This window comes from Dasypus novemcinctus, chromosome 24 (assembly GCF_030445035.2).
Source record: "Dasypus novemcinctus isolate mDasNov1 chromosome 24, mDasNov1.1.hap2, whole genome shotgun sequence".
Classification (NCBI taxonomy): Eukaryota; Metazoa; Chordata; class Mammalia; order Cingulata; family Dasypodidae; genus Dasypus; species Dasypus novemcinctus.
The window spans coordinates 682148-697446 of NC_080696.1; the positions used below are offsets into that span (position 1 = coordinate 682148).

The window sequence follows — 15299 nt, forward strand, 5'->3', positions numbered from 1 at the left end:
GGCCAAGATTAGAAAGAATATCTCGGCGTCCGGGCCGGCCGGACCTGAGGCCACGCGGCGCGGGGCTCGGCCGGGCTCCTGCGGGCCAGGGCGGGCGACGGCGATGTGAGCGCGGGGCGACGCCGGGCGTGCCCGCCGCGGAGGAGGATGCGCGCGCTCACGAGCGGCATGTGGGGGAGCGGGCGCGGGGACGCGGGCGCCCGGGGGCCGGGGGCCGGAGGCCCTCGCGAGGCGGGGCGCCGCCCGCACAAAGCCCAGGGCCGGCCGGGGCGCGCCTGCCGGCCCTCCGGCGGCTCTCGCACGACCCACCCGGGGAAGGCCGAGCTCAAGAAATGGCCACCCAGCTAGGGGCCAGCGAGGAGCAGTGACCGTGAGGCCTGAGAACAGAGCACTGCCTTCCAGGGACACCGCCCTTGTCCAAGGAAGGATGCATAAGCAGGAGGCAGCAGGGACAGGAATTAAACTTCAGGCCACCTCCCAGATCCTGGTGACATTCGGGGATGTGGCCATGGATTTCTCCCAAGAGTGGGAATGGCTGAACCCTGCACAGAGGACCCTGTACCGAAATGTGATGCTGGAGAACTACAGGAACCTGGTGTCGCTGGGGCTTTGCCTTTCTAAGCCTGATATGATCTCCTCACTGGAACAAGGGAGAGAGCCCTGGATGGTGAAGAGAAGGATGACGAAAGGCCGGTACCCAGACGTGAAGGTTGTACAGGAAACCAAGCAATTACCTCTAAAGAAGGACTTTTCTGAATCAAAGTTATCCCGGGCAGTTATGATGGAGAGATTTACAGACTATACCCTGGAGTGCTCCATATTAGGAGAAAATTGGGACTATGATGTTCTATTTGAGAGGCAGCTGAGCTTGGTGGCTGTCAGGGACATGGCCGTAGACTTCTCCCAACAGCTAGTCCCAGCTCGGAAGAGTTTCTGTAAGAATGTGATGTGGGAGAACTGTAGTGACCAGGGGTCAAGGGGACATAGTGTTTCTAAGCCAGATATGGTGTCCCTGCTGGAACAAGGAAAGGAGCCCTGGATGGTGAAAAGAGAGCAGACGAGAGACCTATTTTCAGATCAGCAATCTGCGTGTGAGACCCTGGAATTATTTCCCAGGCAGGACTTATATGATGAGGTAGTAATGGACAGAATTTCAAACACTAACATTGAGCATTCCACTTTCAAAGAAATCTGGGATTCCAAGAGCCTGTTTGAAAGGAAGCTGGTAGGTCAGGACACACAATTAAAGCAAGAGACAATCACTCATAACAAAATCCTCTCTAAAGAAAGAGACCTTACATATAAGAAATCTGGAAGATGGTTCCATTTGGACAATTCAGAAGAGAAAGTTCATAATCATGATTCACTTAAGAAAAGTTTCCAAAAAAATTCAGTGCTAATAAAGCATACAGGAATCTATGGAGGGAAAAAACTTTTCAAATGTAATGAATGTAAGAAGACTTTTACCCAGAGTTCCTCCCTTACTGTTCATCAGAGAATTCATACTGGAGAGAAACCGTATAAATGTAACGAATGTGGGAAGGCTTTCAGTGATGGTTCATCCTTTGCACGACATCAGAGGTGTCACACTGGCAAGAAGCCCTATGAATGTATTGAATGTGGGAAAGCCTTCATACAGAACACATCTCTTATTCATCACTGGAGATATTATCATACTGGGGAGAAACCTTTTGATTGCATTGATTGTGGGAAAGCGTTCAGTGATCACATATGACTTAGTCAACATAGGAGAATTCATACTGGAGAGAAACCTTACAAATATGATGTGTGTCACAAATTCTTTAGGTATGGCTCATCCCTCACTGTACATCAAAGAATTCATACTGGAGAAAAACCATATGAATGTGATGTTTGTAGAAAAGCATTCAGCCATCATGCATCACTCACTCAGCATCAAAGAGTGCATTCTGGAGAAAAGCCTTTTAAATGTAAAGAATGTGGTAAAGCTTTCAGGCAGAATATACCCCTTGCTAGTCATCTGAGGATTCATGCGGGAGAGAAGCCCTTTGAATGTGGAGAATGTGGAAAATCTTTCAGCATCAGTTCACAGCTTGCCACTCATCAGAGAATTCATACTGGAGAGAAGCCATACGAATGTAAGGTTTGTAGTAAAGCGTTCACCCAGAAGGCTCACCTTGCTCAGCATCAGAAAACTCACACGGGAGAGAAACCATATGAGTGTAAAGAGTGTGGTAAAGCCTTTAGCCAGACCACACACCTTATTCAACATCAGAGAGTTCATACTGGAGAGAAACCCTATAAATGTATTGAATGTGGGAAGGCTTTTGGTGATAACTCATCCTGTACTCAGCATCAGAGACTTCACACTGGTCAGAGACCTTACGAATGTATTGAGTGTGGGAAGGCATTCAAGACAAAATCATCACTTATTTGTCACCGCAGAAGTCACACCGGGGAGAAACCTTATGAATGTAGCGCGTGTGGTAAAGCCTTTAGCCATCGTCAGTCCCTTAGTGTACATCAGAGAATTCATTCAGGAAAGAAACCATATGAATGTAAAGAATGTAGAAAAACCTTCATCCAAATTGGACACCTTAATCAGCATAAAAGAGTTCATACTGGAGAGAGATCCTATAACTATAAGAAAAGCAAAAAGGTCTTTAGGCAGACTGCACACTTTGCTCATCATCAGAGAATTCACAGAGGGGAGTCTCCAGCACACCCCTCTTTACCTGCCTAATCAAGTCCTGTGGATCTCTTTCCCAAATTTCTCTGGACTCCATCCTCACTTCCATCATCCTAGTCTGGAGATATCATTATATTATTTAGACTACTCCAATAGTATAAAAACTCGTCTCCCTGCCCTTTTGTTTTCTTTTGTTCCTTACAAGTTTATTCTTCACATTGAAGCCAGTGTGACTTTTTTAAAGTATAATTTTTCCTTTGCTCATTTTAACTTATGTTGAGGTCATTTAAATTGGTTAATGCATGAGATGTGTCTAGCGCAGTGTATGGTCCATGCTAAGTGTACAATAATAGCTGTTTTAAAACATTATGTTTGGATGTGGAAGAGTTACCATAATAAGATCGGAATAAAAATGATGCAGTAGAACAGGTATAGGACCCAGATTTTAGAACAGAAACTGGAGTTCTTGAGGTGTGGGATGAGGTTTGGCCAATGTGGATTTAAAACTTGATTGTATGATGTAGAATATTGTAGCTTTCCATCCTATTTTCATGAATGTAAGGTAATGTGATCTTGGTGAGAAAATTCAACCTTAACAGTCGTGGAAAGTGACTAGAGAAGACAGATGAGTAGGCCCCTCAGAACAAATGAACTCAGAAAAAGCAAGATATATATATGCATAAAGTTAAAATTACTGACATGATACTCAAGAATTAGAAAACTTGTGCAGATATGGTCTATTTAAAGCCACCTGGGTTTGTGAATGAGTTCTTTTAATCTTTCAAGGAATCACTAACTGAGATAAACCAACCTAGTGTAGGAGTCAGCAAACTGAAACTTGTGGCCTACATCCTGCAGGCTGTTTTTGTCTAGCCCATGGGGTAAGGACTTTTTACACTTTTAAATGTTTAGAGAAAGGGAAAATAATACTTTCCAGTGTAAAAATTATATGAAGGGGAGTGGGTGTAGCTCAAGTGGTTGAGCACCTCATTCCCATGTATGAGGTCCTGGGTTCAACCCCTGGTACCTCCTTAAAACAAATGAAAAAAACAATTCTCATTAGGGAGCAGATGTAGCTCAGTGCTTGAGGACCTTCTTCCCCTGTGTGAGGTCCTGGGTTCAACCCCTGGCACCTCCTAAAAAATAATAATTTTTAAATACATGAAAGTCACATTTTAGCTTCCATAAATAAAACTTGAATGGAATGTCGCCATACTCATTTGCATATTTGCAACATCAGAGTTTAATAGTTGTGACAGACCATATGACCTGCAAAGCCAAAAATATTTACCGTCTGGCCCTTTTGGAAAATGTTTGCTGTTCTGCGTTGTAGAGCAGAAGTCAGCAAACTAACTCATGAGCACAATCCAGGGTGCTACCTGTTTCTGTGAATGAAGTTTTACTGGCTCACAGCCACACTCTTGTTACGAACATCCGTGGCTGCTTTCACACACAGGCAGAGCAGAGTAGCTACAGCAGAGACCATGTGGCCACAAAGCCTCAAAACATTTACTTTCTGTCCTTATATAGAAAATGTTTGCTGGTCCCTGCTCTTGAGCAGAGAAAAATATACAACTGTCCTAACCCTTTCTATGTGAGACAATTCTGATATGAAAAACAAAGAAACTAAAAAGCAATTTATTTATGTATACAGGTACAAAGGACATAATTAAAATATATTCTAAAACAGAAAAGGTGTGAATGAAAGGGGAAATATGACATCTTCCTAGATGAAACAATACTATTTAAATGTTTGTAAATTATAGTTCCAAACAGAATCCCAGTAGGATGTGTTTACCATGACAGCTTTATTTGAAAGAACAAGAGGAAGAGTAATTAAACAAGAACAGGAAGGAACTTTTAAATAGATTTCTTTGCATTAGAGATTTTGACATGTAACTGATAATATTGGTGAAATGCTGTTTTGACAATTGGCTATCCACTTCTTCCTCTCCACCCTCCTCCCCAGAAAAAGGCAGGTTGCACACACTTCACATCTCACAGAGAAATCTATAATAAAATATAATTCTATGGCATGGAATCCTAGAAGCCATAAAAGAAAAGAATGAGTTAGTCTATGTAAAGATTTAAAACTTCTGTGTAAGTGAAAGGCACCAAAAAGTTAAAACACAATTAGCATAAAATGTGTACAACATATATATATTAAAGGATATGTCATAAACTAAGTACTATTAGGCCTGCAAAGCAGTAGGAAGAAAATTGACAATACATACAAACAGGTATCTCACAGATGAATTCAAATGAATAAAGAAAATTTGTGAAGTTCTTTACTAATCAGAAAGATGCAAATTTAAATATTCTTGGCTCTCAGGTTGATAAAAATAAATCTGGATAACATCCAGTACTGGTATCAGTATAGGAAAACATAATTGTTCATCATTATCAAATGTTCATCATTTTTCTCCTACCTTTTCGGCAATGTGGCATGTCAATATAAAAGTGTATTTCTTTTGAAACATTAGTTCTAGATCTATGAATTCACTCCATTAAAACATATAGATGTAAAATGTAAAAAAAAAAGAAAGAAAGAATATCTCATCCCCATAAATTAATAGGTAATGCTGGCAGGACAAAAGGCTGAAACCAGCCTTTATGTCCTTCTGCATCTTCCCATTGAATGAGTTGGGCACTACGGAAAGGGTGATGCTGAGTGCCCACCCCTTGTAAGGTACCTGATGCTGTTTCCACTGGTCAAGTTGCAGGCCAGTGCTGCTGGGCAATGGCAGATACATCAGCCCCCGTATGAATCCCTCAGAAACCTTGCCATTTAGATGCAGCGTTAGCAATGGCCATTCTGCCTGAATTAACTGAGTACAGTAAGTGGCTGGTGATTGATCAGAAGAAGGATGAGTTGAGGCAGTAGGAAGCAAAGTGAGGTGAGCACAAGCATTGTGAGGTTCTAAGACAACAATAGAGGTAACAGTTACGACTAAGCAAATTTCTTCAGTATAAGTAGGGGTGATTAAAGATGGAAGAACAATTATTCCCTTCACAGCCAAATGAGGGAGACCAAGAATTAGCCCATAGATTGTTGGAGGCAGGATCCCAGACACCAGTGGGAACCATCTGGGATCCCATTTCAGGGTTAATACCCATTGGGTGGTGGGACTGAGTTCCATGTTGTTAATACTTTGTTATCAGGAACTGGAGGCAGTGAACTGGGCAGGGCTATTTCTGAGTGAAGGCTGTGCCACTTCAGGATTGGAATAGGTGGGGTAGTTAGAGCCCCTACTATTTGGTAGGGTTGGGGCCAGTCCCACAAGCCATCTCCCAGTGGCTGTACAGGTTGTCCCAAAGCAGTGGTCTTAGGCCGGCATTCAATTGCCCAATGCTTGCCTCGCTGGCAGCAAGGGCAAGTGCTAGGTGCTTGTGCTTGTGGATGCAACAGCAAAAGGGGAGAAAGATGCAAAGCCTCAGAAGGGCAGTTGTGATGAAAATGTCCTGGTTGTTGGCACTGAGAACAAACCGACTGATATTTTGGATGGTGGTTTTAAGAGCAGCCACTAAAACTACAGAAGGACCAATATCTGCACAAAGCCAGATGTAGTCTGGGATGGTGGCAGTTTTTTGATAAGGTCTGATAGCATTTTTGCAAGCTGCATCAGCATTTTCAATTGCAAGCTGTTTCAAAATGATGCTCCCAGCTTCAGGATTGGTGATCACTCACCCTACCACCTTAAAAAGGTGGGTGACAGAGTCAGAATAAGGCTGTTATGGTCCCTGCATGATTTTGGATAATTCTAGGGATTTCTCTCCTGTGAGGGCGATTGTCTCCAGGTGTGTAAAGTGCTGAAGCTGATTTGTTGGTAGGCCTGAAGCCCAAACAGGAACTGCTGTTGGAGAGGGTCATATTGACCTGTGCCAGTGTTTCTATGGAGATAAGCACACCATGTGCTCGATTACGATCAGCCTGTGTACTAGATTCCTCAAACCAATGACTTTTCCACATTAAATAATACCCCCAGAAAGACAGGCTTTAGCAAGACCTGTCCAGTCCTTTGGGCAAAGAGGGTCAGTACCCACAGATTCCAAAAGGGGCATGGTGAAAGGTGAAGTAGAACTGTAAGTACTGCAAGCCATTTTTAACTCTTCCAACAATTTGAAAGGAATGGGGTCATGACAGTGCCAAGACATGACTGGGATTATTGGGGTCTGGGTGCTCTATCACATGGAACAATTGGAACCCTGTGATGTCTTCCCTAGCAAGACATGCCACATGCAGCCCTTGCTGCAATGGGGATACCAAAGGAGCCTCCACTTCATGTGCAGGCACCACATGGACAGAAGGGAGAGCTGCAGCTAACAAGTTCTGTTCCTGCACAGACAATTGAGACATCTGGCATTGTAGTCTCCCTAATCCAGAGCCCAAAGGCATGGTCATCTTGTCCCCCTCTTCCCTGGGGTCCTTAGCAGTAGCTGGAGAGGACTCCTTTAATCCTTTATTAACTGCGGATGCTAAAGTCTTAACCATAGGTTGGCCTTCCAACTCCCTCAGAGGATCCAGGAATCCCTTATTAAGCCCCACAAAGTAAAGGTGCACACTGGCATGCCCTGTGGCCCTTTGGCAGTGTAACGGTCCTGAAGGCATTGACCAACCTTCTGCCATGTCTCTTCATTTATAGTGCCTTCATCAGGAAACTAGGGGCAGGCCTGTTGAACAAAATTTAAAAATGTTTCCAGTTATGAGGTAGTCACTTTTGAACCTCTATCAGCTAACAAAGCTTTCAACATTTGGACATACAAACTATGTTGCAATGAACAGTGATTCCCCATTTTTTTAAACCCAGCACTTTCTCCCTGTGCTTACCACTCTTCACAGGGACTCCTCTCCTTCTCATGACATTCCTCTGTACTCAGGTTCCTGTTCAGGTGCCACTTGCCATGACCTGTGCTGGTGAGCTGAGAACCTGAGGGGAGGTGATGGGAGCTGAAGAAAGACATACAGAGACAAAGACAAGTTCAGAGGGTACTGGGTGGGCCAGGGCTAGCTGATGGCAAAGCCAAGGCCCCAAGTTGGCACCATAAGCTTTATTTAAAGCAGTTAACGAGGTCACTGTTCTCAGAGTAATATAGTCTGTGCATAAATTCAAACTTACTTTATATTCAAATATGCCTAGAAATCCAATTGAGAAGTATAAACTCTATAGGCTTTGGATATTCAGGGAGGATGCAAGCCAAATGTATCAAGCTTAGCTGGAATGTGGGGGGTTTGTGCTAAAAGCTTACCTGGAGTGTAGAGGATATATGTTAACTCAAGCTTACCTGGAATTTGGGGGATATGTGTTAAATCAAGCTTATCTGGAGGAAATAACCTAATATTCAGATAAAACACTTGAAGAAACTAACAAAAAGTCCTTTTGCATACAAGCACCGTTTGACTCCCCACTCATATTTCCTCTTTTTTTTTATTTTATTTTATTGACTTTGTAATAATATTACATTAAAAATATATATGTGAGGTTCCATTCAACCCCACCCCCCCACCCCACCTCTCCCCCCCCCCCACCAGCAACACTCCCTCCCATCATCATGACACATCCATTGGATTTGGTAAGTACATCTTTGGGCACCTCTGCACCTCATAGTCAATGGTCCACATCATGGCCCATACTCTCCCCCATTCCATCCAGTGGGCCCTGTGAGGATATACAATGTCCGGTGATTGCCTCTGAAGCACCATCCAGGGCAGCTCCATGTCCCAAAGATGCCTCCACCTCTCATCTCTTCCTACCTTTCCCCATACCCATCAGCCACCATGTCCACTTTTCCCAATCCAATGCCACCTCTTCTATGTGGACATTGGATTGGTTGTGTCCATTGCACCTCTATGTCAAGAGGAGGCTCAGATTCCACATGGATGCTGGATGCAATCCTCCCACTTTCAGTTGTAATCACTCTAGGCTCCATGGTGTGGTGGTTGTCCTTCTTCAACTCCATCTTAGCTGAGTGTGGTAAGTCCAATAAAACAGATTGTAGGTGCTGGAGTCTGTTGAGGCTCAGGACCTGGCTATCACATTGTCAGTCCAGAGATTCAAATCCCCTAAATATATCTTAAACCCCAACATTAACTGCACCTCCAGCACATTAGCATGAAAGTCTTATGAAGGGAGATCCCATCTGAGTCCAGATTCATCACACATAAACACCATTTCCAAAGAGGGGCCATCTGACCTGGTAGTTATCCCCATCGGCCATGACCATAACTCCCATGGGTCTCTTTAGCCCTCAAAGGAACCAATATCTGGGGGTTGTATCTGCTTTATCTGTCTCTCTGACTCTGCTCAGTTGTGCATAAGGGCAATCCTTCTGCCAGCCTCCAGACTCTTTTTTAGAAACTCGTAGCCATATAAACTCATTTCTCCATTCCATTTCCCCCTTATTTTAGGTCAACCAGCATTTTAAAGTCATGTTATTTTATGTAGACAGGGATATTCTGCTGATCCGCTTTATAAAGGGAACCTAAAAATTCTATTTGGGGCTTGGTTTTTATCAAGACAAGAATCTACCCAGTCCAGCCAGTTTAAATAAATCATCTTCCTTCTCAGAGTTCTCTCATCCTGGCCTTCAATACCATGTACACCTGGCTTCTCTACTACAAGAGCAGGGACCTACAGGAATGAAGTTCTTTGAGGAGGGTTTCCTTAGAGTTCCTTCTTATCAGGACATCAGCTCCTTTCAGCTTACTTCCAGGTACAGAAACGGTTGACCACACCCTCACCTCTCTGTGCACATTGGTCCTCCCTAGCAACATGGCTATAGTTGAGCCCTGCAACATTACTTTGGGGATCCCTACAGTTGATAGTTAACTTCTATAGGTCATCAAATTATTTACAAAAATTATTTCTTGATCATCAATAGACAAATATTGGTTCTGCACTTGAATTTCTGGACACTTTATAAACCGTTTTGTGTAAAGTCTTTACTACAGTCCTTACGGGTATATAAGCTGGCTTTCTCTACTTCAGTTTGGGGGTTTGGTTTTGAACTTGGAACAACTTCCTCAGATTCAGTTAATCTGGGTCACCATTCTAGTAATTGTTTTCTATTCAAGGAAATCCTCCACAAACAGCCTTGCTTTCAATTAATCCAAGATCAAGATATCTGTCATTCCCTAAACTGAAACAACTGTGACTCTTGTCCATGGTGTCTGAAATTTATCATCAGTAACTCCTGCAAGAGAATTTTTATCTTGATATAAGCATGAAGGGAATCAAAGCATACAGAGTTTCTGCAAAACTTTTTTCTAACTACATACTTTGTATAAATAGTCTAGTGCACAAAATTTGCATGCTGGAAACTTATCTTCTTTCTTTCACAGGAGTACGCATTTCAAAAGCTGCTGCTAAAGATTTTGTTTCTCCTGTGATACTTGACCTTGACTGATATCTATTGGGCCATCAGCCTCTGAGGTAAAATTGCCTCCTACAGTTCACTGCTGAGGAAATTGACCATTTGTAAATACTCTAAATAACATTAAAATTCTGCAAACCTTTTCCAAAGATAAACAGTGGCTCATCACCCATCCTCCACAGCTTCCATACCAGACCCCTGAAGAAGGGGAGGAACTCAGAGGGCCCTACTTTGTCATGTACCATCAACAAAGTACACCTTACCCAGCCAAAAAAATAACGATTAGCAGAATTGATGGAGTCCAGAAAATTGAAATGAGGAGAAAAATTTATAGATACTTAAGTACCTCATGTAACACTGCCTATAACCCTCAGTGCTTAAAAATAGGATGATGTCTACTTCACCTCTGGATCAAGAGGGGGCTTAGATTCCACATGGATGATGGATGCAATTCCTCTGCTTGCAGTTGTTGGCACTCTTGTTTCCCTGGTGTGGTGGTTGACCATCTTCACCTCCATGCTAGATGACGTGGGTAAGTCCAATGAACCAGAGTGTAGGAATCACAACTCTGCTGAGGCCTAGGGCCCAGCTGGTACATGGGCAATCCAGAGTTTCAAGTCCCCTGAGTATGCATTATTCCTAGCACCAACTACAGGTTCAGTAAAAGTGACAGAAGAGGCATGTGTAAGAAGGTCACATCTGAGTCCAGTTTCATCACACTCAGGAGCACAAATTCCAAAGTAGGGCCCTCTAACATGGCACAGAACTCCAAATTCATCTGCCATGACCATATACCCTGTGGATCTCCATAGCCTTCAGGAGAACCAGTACCTAGGATTGTATCTACTTTTTCTCTCTCTGGGGTCCTGCTGAGGTGTGCTTAAGCATGACTCCTCTGATGACTTCCCAATTCTTTTTCCCAATTCTTTTTTTCATTTGCCTTTGCCATTTTCCCCCTTTATTCAAGGTCAAAAAGCAGTTTTTAACACTGGATCAAATATGTAAGCTGAGATATTCTCCTGGTCTGAGTTGACCCTTTTATTCAAGGTCTCTTTCTAGTTGCATCACCAGTTAGTGAATGATAATAATCAAACCAGGTTCCACAGAATGGAGAAATAAAATATGGATTAGAGTGGACTTACTGATATTATACTATAAAACTATTGTGACTAGTAATAGAAGAAATTATAGCATTGAGGTGGAGAAAGTGGCCATGGTAGTTGCTGAGGACAGGGAGAGGGAAGTAGAGATATGATGGGACTTTGAGTTCTCCTAAGTGATATTCCAGTGTCAGATGCTGGACTTTATATATCCCACCATAACCCACTGAATGTACTGGGGTATAGTGTGAACTACAGGGTAAACTTTTATCTATATGGTGCAGCAGTGCTCCAAAATATGTTCACTGAGTGCGATGTGTGTGCCACAATGGTGGAGGAGGTTGTTGGTGTGGGAGGAGTGGGATGGGGGGGGGTCAGGGGTATATGGGAACCTCATATTTTTAAATGTAACTTTTTTGTAATGTATATATCTTCAAAAATACAATATAAAAATAATGAGGTGGGGTGGGGAGTTGGGTATATGGGAACCTCTTATGTTTGTTTATGTTTTTTAATGTAACATTCTTTTGATCTATTAACTTTAATAAAAAAGTTTTTAAAAATAGGATCAAATGAAAGGGAAATTATATTCACTTATTTGCTTTTATGTTCTGTTACTGCTTTTATTGTCATCATGTAATTTAAAAATTTTAATAATCAAAATAAAATACCAAAACAATAGAGAAAAGCTGGTAATTACTCTAGAATACATATCCTAAAAAAAAAACTGCCAACCAGTGAAGTAAACAAAAAATATTCATTTTGTGGCTATTTTAAAATTTTGACTGATTTGTGATTAGTGTAAATAAACCATAGGTTTTATAATATCCAAAGAAGAGAGTTAGAGTAAAACCTAGCTGGAGGAAGATATTTGATTTATATGAAGAAGAAACTTTAGAAAGACATTTTTGGATATTTTAAAAAGGTGTCTTTTTTTAGGTGTTAGTGTGCATCATATACAAAAATTGAAAAAAAACTACAAATAAGAAAATTGAATGTGAATTTTATATGTTAATAGATACTTACACAGAATTTTAAGGAGGAAAAATAAACTAATTTTGAAAGAGAAAATGGGCAAAGAAATTGGATTGAAATTTACAAATTAAATCTTACACATGAAATATAAAGTGGAAAAATTAAATTTAGTAAAATAATGTGTTAACATATCACAAATTTTCCCATATGAACAGAAAAAATAATTTCAAAAGTACTTATTTCAAATCTGGTTAAAAAGCAGTGAGACAGATACTCTGCTGATAATATTGGGAATTGATGTTATATTCTAGGAATTTCACATTTTAATATAACAGTCAATTTTAGTATAACAGTCAATTTAATGAATTACATTTTTGACCTTTTGAGTATGACTTTTAAAGTAATCATACATATAAACAAAATTGTATGTAATAATAAATCAATGGAACACACCGAGACCACTAAAAAGAAATCAGAAGTAATGTGAGTTTTCTGTAGGTCATAGGATAATTTCAGTTGGAATATAAATAGAATAACAAGTAACAGTGAAATGACCTTATAATTAAGTGGAGATGTGAAGAATCTATTAAAGTGTAGAAGATAAAAAAGACAGGAGATGAAAAGACTAATAAACAAGAGAAAGAGGAAAGGCAAACCATAAAGTCCAGGATATAAAGGAGGGAGAAAGGAAGGAATTACAGAATAAAAGGGAAAAAGAGGAAAGAAGAAAGGAAAAGGAAGGCATAGAAAGTTGTGGTAGTGCATCGCATTCAGAAAAGGAGAGCTAGAGGCATAAATATGTGGAGAGGAGTCATGTTCAGAATTATTTCAGGACTGTGCTAGATTGTGATTACCTATAAAAAAACAAACCACTTCTGATGATCTTCTATTCTGAATCTGGATGTCAATAAGAATGTTGTTGCAGCTCCTACTCTCTGAATTTTGGACTTTCCCAGGCCAGTTAACAGGGAGGTGAAGAAGTTCAACCACCACACCACCGAACCAAGAATGCCTATAACCCCAAGCATGAGAATCATATCCATCAACTATGTGGCTCCCGCGCCCCCTCTCAATATAGCGGTGGAGTGAACATCACTAACCCAGGGTCCACAGGATGGAGGAATAAAATATGGATTAGAGTGTATTTACTGGTATTCTAGTATAGAACTATTGTGACTAGTAATGGAAGAAACTGTAGCATTAATGTGGAGAAAGTGGCCAAGGAAGTTGCTGAGGGCAGGGAGAGGGAAGTAGAGATGAGATGTGGGAGCATTTTTGGGACTTGGAGTTGTCCTAAATGATATTGCAGAGACAGATGCTGGACATTATATATCCTGCCATAACCCACTGGTTGTACTGGGGGAGAGCATAAAACACAATGTGAACTACAATCCATGAGTTACAGCAGTGATCTGAAATGTATTCACCAAATGCAATAAATGTGCTAGGATCATGAAAGAAGTTGTTGAATGTGGGAGGAGCATGAATGTGGGGTAAGGAGTATATGGGAACCTCTTGTATTTTTTAATGTAACATTTTTTGTGATTTATGTATCTTTAGAAAAAGACAATATAATAAACAAATTTTAAAATGTAAACATGGTAATGGTTGGACTTAACATTATAGTGAACGTAATGAGCAGTGTTGATTTATGGATGTAATTGTTGCTGAAATGACTAGTCTAAGGAAGATTAATGTTAATTGGAGGTGGTGGACTTGGCCCAGTGGTTAGGGTGTCTGTCTACCACATGGGAGGTCCACAGTTCAAACCTCAGGCCTCCTTGACCATGTGCAGCTGGCCCATGTGCAGTGTTGATGCACGCAAGGAGAGCTGTGCCATGCAGGGGTGTCCCCCATGTCAGGGAACCCCAGGCACAAGGAGTGTGCCCCATAGGGAGAGCCACCCAGTGTGAAAGAAATTGCAGCCTGCCCAGGAGTGGTGCCACCCACACGGAGAGCTGACATAACAAGATGGCACAACAAAAAGAAACACAGATTCCCATGCTGCTGACAACAACAGAAGCGGACAAAGAAGACACAGCAAATAGACACAGAGAACAGACAACCAGGGTAGGGGGGGGAGAAATAAATAAATAAATCTTTTTTTAAAAAGTTAGTTGGAGGACAGCTGGAGGATAATATTGGGAATGTATAATATTGGGATTTTGGAAGTAGATGAGGATTGTGGTTAATAATATAAGTATAGGAATATTCTACTACAAAGTATTAAGTATGTGGTGATACCTGGAAAAATATAACTAATGCATCTCATGGACTATAGTTAACAACATTGTAATGTTTTTGTAGCAAAGCAAATTGGTGCCATATTAACTCTAAAGGTAAAAAAAAGAATACAGGATTTGGTTTTGCAATACAATTATGCTTTTTCCTATTCATTTTTTTCAACAATAAAGAAACTTAAACTATTTCATTTAACTAATTTGTGTTTATCTGTGTATCTTTCTGAATACTAGAACTGTTACAGCAAAGCCAGGAGTTCTGAACCATAGAAACTCACAACTGGCACTCCAGAAAGGTGGATAATCAGTTTCATTATGTGCAGGCCCAGAGGAAAGTCAATCTCCAAATTCTGAACTCCGTTTTTCAGTTTTCAAAGGTTTATAGAGGATTTCAGGTTGGATCAGCATAACTTTTGTTCATTGGCTAACGCATTACTAGGTGAAATTTTGCAAGCAAGGGGGTTGTGGAGACAGAATGCAACCACAAGGTTGTGGACTGATTTACCCAAGCGGGGGGTAAAGTCACTCATTATCTTTCTACTAGGCCATGTTTTCACAGGCTCATTTACAGAACAGGGGCAGGAGTTATTTATTTGATAGTCTCCTGCAAGGCCATGCCCTCACAGGCTGATCCACAGAAGTGGGGCAAGAGTGACTTGTTAGATATTTTGCTTTTTATTCCTCAACAGAGCAACAACTGCATTAGTAGTTGGAATTACATGAGATAAAAGTGCCTGAAAATGAACTTTTTAAAAGTAATGATTCCATAACTTTTTGAGCTGCCTTTTTGTGTTCTTTTATTTTTGTGAATTTGAAATAAAGTTGTTAAGGAGATTCAGATAAAAAAGAATGTTGTCATCTTCAACTTTATACATTCTCAATTCTTAAGTGATCAGAGAGAACCACAACTTGACAAATCCTATAATGGTTCTGCTCCAAACTCCA

At 41.1% G+C, this 15299-nt stretch overlaps 1 pseudogene; it reads left to right on the top strand.

Moving 5' to 3' along the window:
• The first annotated feature begins 244 nt into the window (after positions 1 to 244).
• Positions 245 to 2785, top strand: LOC105746127 (zinc finger protein 28 homolog pseudogene; annotated as a pseudogene).
• Positions 2786 to 15299: the final 12514 nt, after the last annotated feature.